Here is a 6,101-nt window from a genome sequence, read left to right as displayed (position 1 = left end):
TTCCTAACCTTATTCAGTCGATTCAAACAAAACGTTCGTTTCTTCCTTGCATCCATCGATTTAATCACCCTCCTTGGATATCAATCAAGGCGTTAGAAGCGACAACATTTTCCGAAGTTCTCTTTGTCTGGAAATTCAGCTAGCTTCTCGAGACATGAATCCCCCTCGTTTTCATCTCATTTCGTACTTCTTTCTTTGCGATTAGTTTTCGGCAGTTCGATGCGCTGCACATTGGAACCGTTTAAGTAAATGACCCTCATATATATTCACCTTTAGGTTGCCTTTGTTGCTTCGTGAAGGATTTAGTTTTTACCAAAAGGGCTGTTTTTGACCAGTTAGACAGGTTATATTTGCCGTATAATTAACCGGTAATCGTTCATTATATATTACCTACAAATCGTTATCGTATTATTCTGATTGCTAAAAAATCAGTAATTACATTTAAGACCGAAACAAAACAAAAAAAAAAGTCTAAATGTAACAGGGAAGTTACCAACAGCGCGCGGTATGTGTACCATTGGGAGTTTCATTACAATATTTTTTTTTTGCATTCTTTTTCATTCTACCATCTGATTAGCTTGAAGTGAGCTTTCTTTTCCGCAGTCGAGTTTTCAACAGTGCGACAAGGGTATCATTTTGCTGCTGTCTAATTAAGTTTTTTTTTTCTTTCTTTCTTTTTTTTTGCTGTTTTGTTCGAGTGATTGGATTCCTGAACCCGGACTTGTGTTAACGCAAATATGATCTGTTATTGTTTTTTTTTTCCTGTAAGTGTTGTGTTTTAAGACAAATGATAGATTAAACAATTAACTGTGTTTATCTACAGGCTTGTAAGATGATCTATTAGCTTGTAAGATATATGAACACATTATCACTTTATTATTTAACACATACCACAATGTTCGATATTTCTATTTCCATAGCACTGATATTTGTTATATTTAGTTGTAAACTTGACCAGTACTTTAAACTGACTGTCCACTGCAAGAATATATTTCTTTTGTTCTTGATATGTAAGAACTATGTAAGAATCTAAAAATGCTGAACTGATAAAAAAAAACTTTCCGGTGGAATGATTGACTGGCTTAAGGATCATTTACATAAATCAACAGTTAAGGATCAATGGACAGACTTCCAGACACGTTTGTCAGTTTGCTCTGACCGTTGGATACGGGTGGCGTGAATGTGCCAACGGTAAAAAAAGAATATGCTATGGGACCGGGTGACGTGAACGCGCCGACGTGGGTAAACCTTTGTTTTTTTACAATCTTGTTCCGAGAAAGTTATATTTTGTGACAGATGATGGAAATTATCATTACAATTACTGTAACTACCATCATACTGATTTAGTTTAAAAGCCTAAACATAGATGGCACCAGCAAGAAAGCACGTCTTGAATGGCACTACCCACGGTCTCTACTAAGCACAAACTTCAGAGAGCGATGGCGCACAGCCAGATACCGACCTCCTGCTTTAAAGTATCGGCAGTGAAGGATGTGTAGGCAGAATGAAAAGAGGAATGTGAACTACAGACCATGCACAGTGGCTGCAATGTGATTATGTGCCAGTTAAGTGGCCGTCCTCTTCTCCATCTCTTCACATGTTTTGTTTTTTTTCTTATTTCATGTTAGAGAAAAAAAAAATTTGTCTTCTCATAAAACTGTCAGATTGAATATAAAGAACAAAAGCTGCTGCTTTGGACTTAGTAAAATTGTCAGATAGCATAAATAAGTCTCACGATATAGTAAAACACAAAAAAGATTCCAGCATCATAACAAGTGAATGGAAGAGACCAAGAAAGCCCTAGATATGTCACGTGATGCTCCCTCCCTTTGCAATAAAACCTGTCTGGTGTGCCAGGCAGGTTTTTCACTGATGCCCATTTTTGTGGTCCAAACAAGAAAATGGGTACCTTATTTACAACAGTTTTAAGAGAAAAAACACATCACTACCTATTTGCATCGTCTTTCAATATCAGTATATATACTTTATTGGCTTACTTTCATAATGATGTGGTGAAACTTTCTTCCTTCCACAGATGTTCTTGACAAAACAAATATTAGTGTGGCATGTTACATATAACATTAACAATATTTAACCATGGGATAAATCAGACAAGATACAGAGGCTACTGAAATCATTAACAATTAAGTGAGATAAATAATGCCAAAACTAAATGGAACAGCCCTTGGCAATAACAATTCTGGTAAGTATTCCTGAAATATCTTAAAAACTGTCTTTGTGCATTCCGGTTTGACATCTTCATCAATTATGTTAAAGTAAAGCAACTTGCCTATATTTTTCTTCTAATTAGAGGTTTATATCTTTCCCAGTGACCATTAACTGGGTAACTATAAAAAAATATAAATTCAAAAGCCTCACTTTAGATCTTCATTTGAATTCAATATAACACATCCAAAACTCTATTGGTTACAAGTGAAAGAAGCCATGATGGATTTCACATTTTAATTCTTTTCTTGTGTTTATCAAAATTACAGTTAAAATTAAACCTTTAATCCGGATATTCAAAACAACAGTGTCAATAGTGGTTCATATTTTTATTTGGGAGTGATTCATACAGATAATAGCACTACTTAATGCACCTTTGTACTCACAAGTCAAGTGCTAATATTCCTCATGTAGAGCTCAAACTGATACCCAAGATATATAACATAACATGTGTGACTTTCAGGAGTGAACGGTCCATTAAGATCCCATTCATTGGTAAAGAAAAAATATCTGCAAGTCTCTTGTTATGCTGTTATGCCGTTTCTCCCATAAAGGCTCTTACAGACTCCCTTCCCCTCCCCGCTTCGTCTTAATGGATCGTCTTCCCAACAATGGAGAATTAAAATGTGAGCAATGGAAAAAAAAAAGCAACTTCAAAACTACTTCAAAGTACTTTATCCTCAATGTCTAAAGTAACGTCAAAAACATCAAAATGACCTAGTTTAAAAGTAATAATAATGACGATAAAAACCATCCTTTTTTTTCACTGAGGTTTTGTTGTAATAGACATAAATTCTCGTGGTTTGTCAGGAACAAGAATGCCACTCCTTAGTCAATGCAACTCCCTGCTGACAATGGATGACAAAATTAAATCAACCACTCTTTTATCTCTTACATAACCCCAGCTAGCAGTATATGGTTTGAGAATCTTTCTTCAATTTGTAGAATCACCTTATTCTGCATTTGGCATGAATGAATTTCAGACTTCAGAATTTGATACATATCTCTATATATTTTTTAAGGCCACTGTTTTTTTTTTATGTATCTGCTATGGGATTCCAATTGAATGTGGCACCTGTTGTTTACATTTTCAAAATTAACAAAAAGCTTATTTCATGTTTACTAACACTGCAAAAGAGCAGAATAAAAAATATAACAGTAATGTTGTCCAGTTGGGGGATAGGGTACTAGGCTTATTTACACTTCAAATTCTGCATACCCCAATTTACTGCCAAGTACTTGAATCATCTGCTTGTGTGGGGAAAATAAATGCTGGTTGTACTCTCTACATCATTGACCTGTCATTCATCTTCATAGTAACTTCAAAATTCAGGTAACCAACATTGCATCCCTAGAGAAACAAGTCAATTTCTAGCTAATGCTTCTTGATCATCATGGATATCCTCAAGATAATAATAATAAGATTCAAGATAACAAATTTTTCATCATCAAATATTAACACTTAACAAATTAAATAAACATATGAGGACACATGAATGAATTACCTCTTCCTAATAATCAGCAAATGAACAACTGCCCCTTTACATAGGTGAAAGTCCTGTGCAGCTGGGCAATTGTCCTTTTTACATCAAAAACATTTACTACCATCATCATTCTTTGGTCAAACCTCTTCAAATTGCCTCACCAGACATGCTTACTTTTATAAACACCTCAATTTGAGGATACTACAGATACTTCCTTTAGCCTCTCTTCTACTGGTAAGAGTTTAAAGAGATTAGACGGAACCTTAGATAACGTTAAGTTTCTGTTCCTTATTCTTTATCCAGAAAATTGTTCAAACACAAGAAGCCCGGTCTAGAGCCGTAGGTACTACAACAGTAAGGTAAACCCTTTTAAGACACTTTTTTACAGTTTTTGAGAAAACACTCAAGACTTCAATACCTGCTCTAAACAAAAAAAAATAAAAACTTTTGGAAGCTAAACTTACCTATAAAGATAATAAAATACTCAAATAAAATACTTAAGCATAATATTTTCTATGTGACTTACACATCAGAATAGTTCTAAACATTGGGTGAATTTAAAATAAAAACTCAACCAATGTATACAAAAAAAAAAAAAGTTCTCAAATGGCTTGATATCTGGCTCATCACTTCCAGTCAGTGCCGTGAAACTTTTTATTTTTCAGGAATACCTTTGGATGTTATCAAAAATATACATTATATACACATGCTTGGCAAATAAAGCCTAGTCCAACACATGCCATGCTAGCATTTAATACACTTAGAATACACAATGCTCAAAATATATCTCTTGCACTGCTTAATGCCACAGTGATGACTTGAAGGGGTAACTCTTACTCATGTATCATGTACGGCTCACACAAACCAGCTTTACACCATAGTACATACCAAACAGGGCTTAAAGTAAAAGATGATATCATATGGATTGATCATTAAATTGCCTTATGTCTAAAACTCACACTTACTGATCTAGTCAAGGTTCGAGTCTCTAGTTCACACAGTCTAGAGATTAAGCTTACTGATCTGGTCATTATTAATCCAAAGGTTAAAGTAAAATTAAAATAAAAAAAGGGAAAAAAAAATTATCTGTCAATCTGTGTAGCCTTATCCAAGTATCATCTAAGCCTCAAAAATACAGCTCTAGCCACATACAACATTTTGAGTCCAAAGATACCAATCGCGCAGCACAGTTGAAGCCTCGCTTAAGTACTAACTAGGGGCTCAAACCTGCTGATCTGTATACATTTTGCCTTTATTTTCTCTCTCTCTCTCACTCTTTCTTTTTCTCGTTCAGCTTTTTGTTAATGGACTCGTGTTTTCTTTTCCCCTTTTGCTGGCCTCTTCCTGAGGACCGTCGACTGAAAGATAAAAGCAAGGAGGAACTTGGTGAACTTTTTGGAGGAACTTGGTGAACTTTTTTTATCATTATTATTACTTGAGTATAGAGAAATCATTAGAGCCCACATTGGGTAGCCTCTCATAATGCTAACTTATGTTTATTAACAAAATACTGTAGCTTGGAACTCAATCATATCCCTGAGTTAATGCTTCTGGTTACTTTAAGGACAAGCAAATCTTTAATCATTCAAATTCCAACTCCTTAAGATGGGACTTCATTACATTACTCTTAAAGGGTCACTTCATTAGATTGGACTTGAGAATTTGGTGTGGATTCTCAAACAATTTCAAATTCAAATGGTTGGTTAAATAGCTGGGAATTTTTCCATTCACAGTCACATGGGCAGTCCCTAATGTTACTCCCCATTCCCTTAAAAAAATGAGGAAAGTGGGTTGATATTTTCTTTAAATATATATGTAAAAAAAAAGTATTTACTACTAAAAATTATTTACACACATGCTGTAAGAGTTGTGAATGCCAAACAAATAGACTAAAAATATGTATTTCCAACTCTTACTAGAAAATAAAATCATTAAAAAAAGGTTTACTCCTCTAATGACAATTTACTAAAAAATAAATTAATGCATCACATGAAATTTAGTTAATGCAAGGAAGTAGAGTTTCTGACTGGATCAAAACTTGATAGTTAATCTTTTCAACACAAAAATAAGTGCTGAAATAACACAGGTATCTCATGTCATCATAAAAACTAATCATACTTTGAGCCTTAGATGATAGCGCTTCAATAAGGCTCATTTCCCACAAAAGAGGAACAGTCCACCCTTGAAATAGAGGGGAAAAAAAAGGAATTCCAAGTCTTATAACCAAGGAAAATCAACTTGAAAACATGTAAAAGTAAAGTAAAAATAATAAAAAATAAAAGAAGCTGGATGAAAATAGGGTAGACTGTGCCAAGAAAAAGCCTTATGTGGAGCCTACAGAGAAGGCTGAATATGAATCTCTCCATCTTGACCAACCCACAAGAATACCCC

The 6,101-nt window shown here is 34.4% G+C and overlaps 1 long non-coding RNA gene across 1 annotated transcript in view; it reads right to left on the bottom strand.

The window, feature by feature from the left end:
- Window positions 1-2,536: 2,536 nt before the first annotated feature.
- The window catches only part of LOC147470549 (uncharacterized), a 4,542-nt gene continuing 977 nt past the window's right edge, over window positions 2,537-6,101 (bottom strand). Inside the window, exon 2 of the long non-coding RNA XR_015191626.1 lies at window positions 2,537-5,068. This is a non-coding gene — a long non-coding RNA (uncharacterized LOC147470549). The remainder of the gene's footprint in view (window positions 5,069-6,101) is intronic.

Source organism: Penaeus japonicus, unplaced genomic scaffold, assembly GCF_977035675.1.
Source record: "Penaeus japonicus unplaced genomic scaffold, GWHDUDI00000001_assembly GWHDUDI00000014, whole genome shotgun sequence".
NCBI lineage: Eukaryota > Metazoa > Arthropoda > Malacostraca > Decapoda > Penaeidae > Penaeus > Penaeus japonicus.
This window is presented reverse-complemented; position numbering and strand designations above follow the sequence as displayed.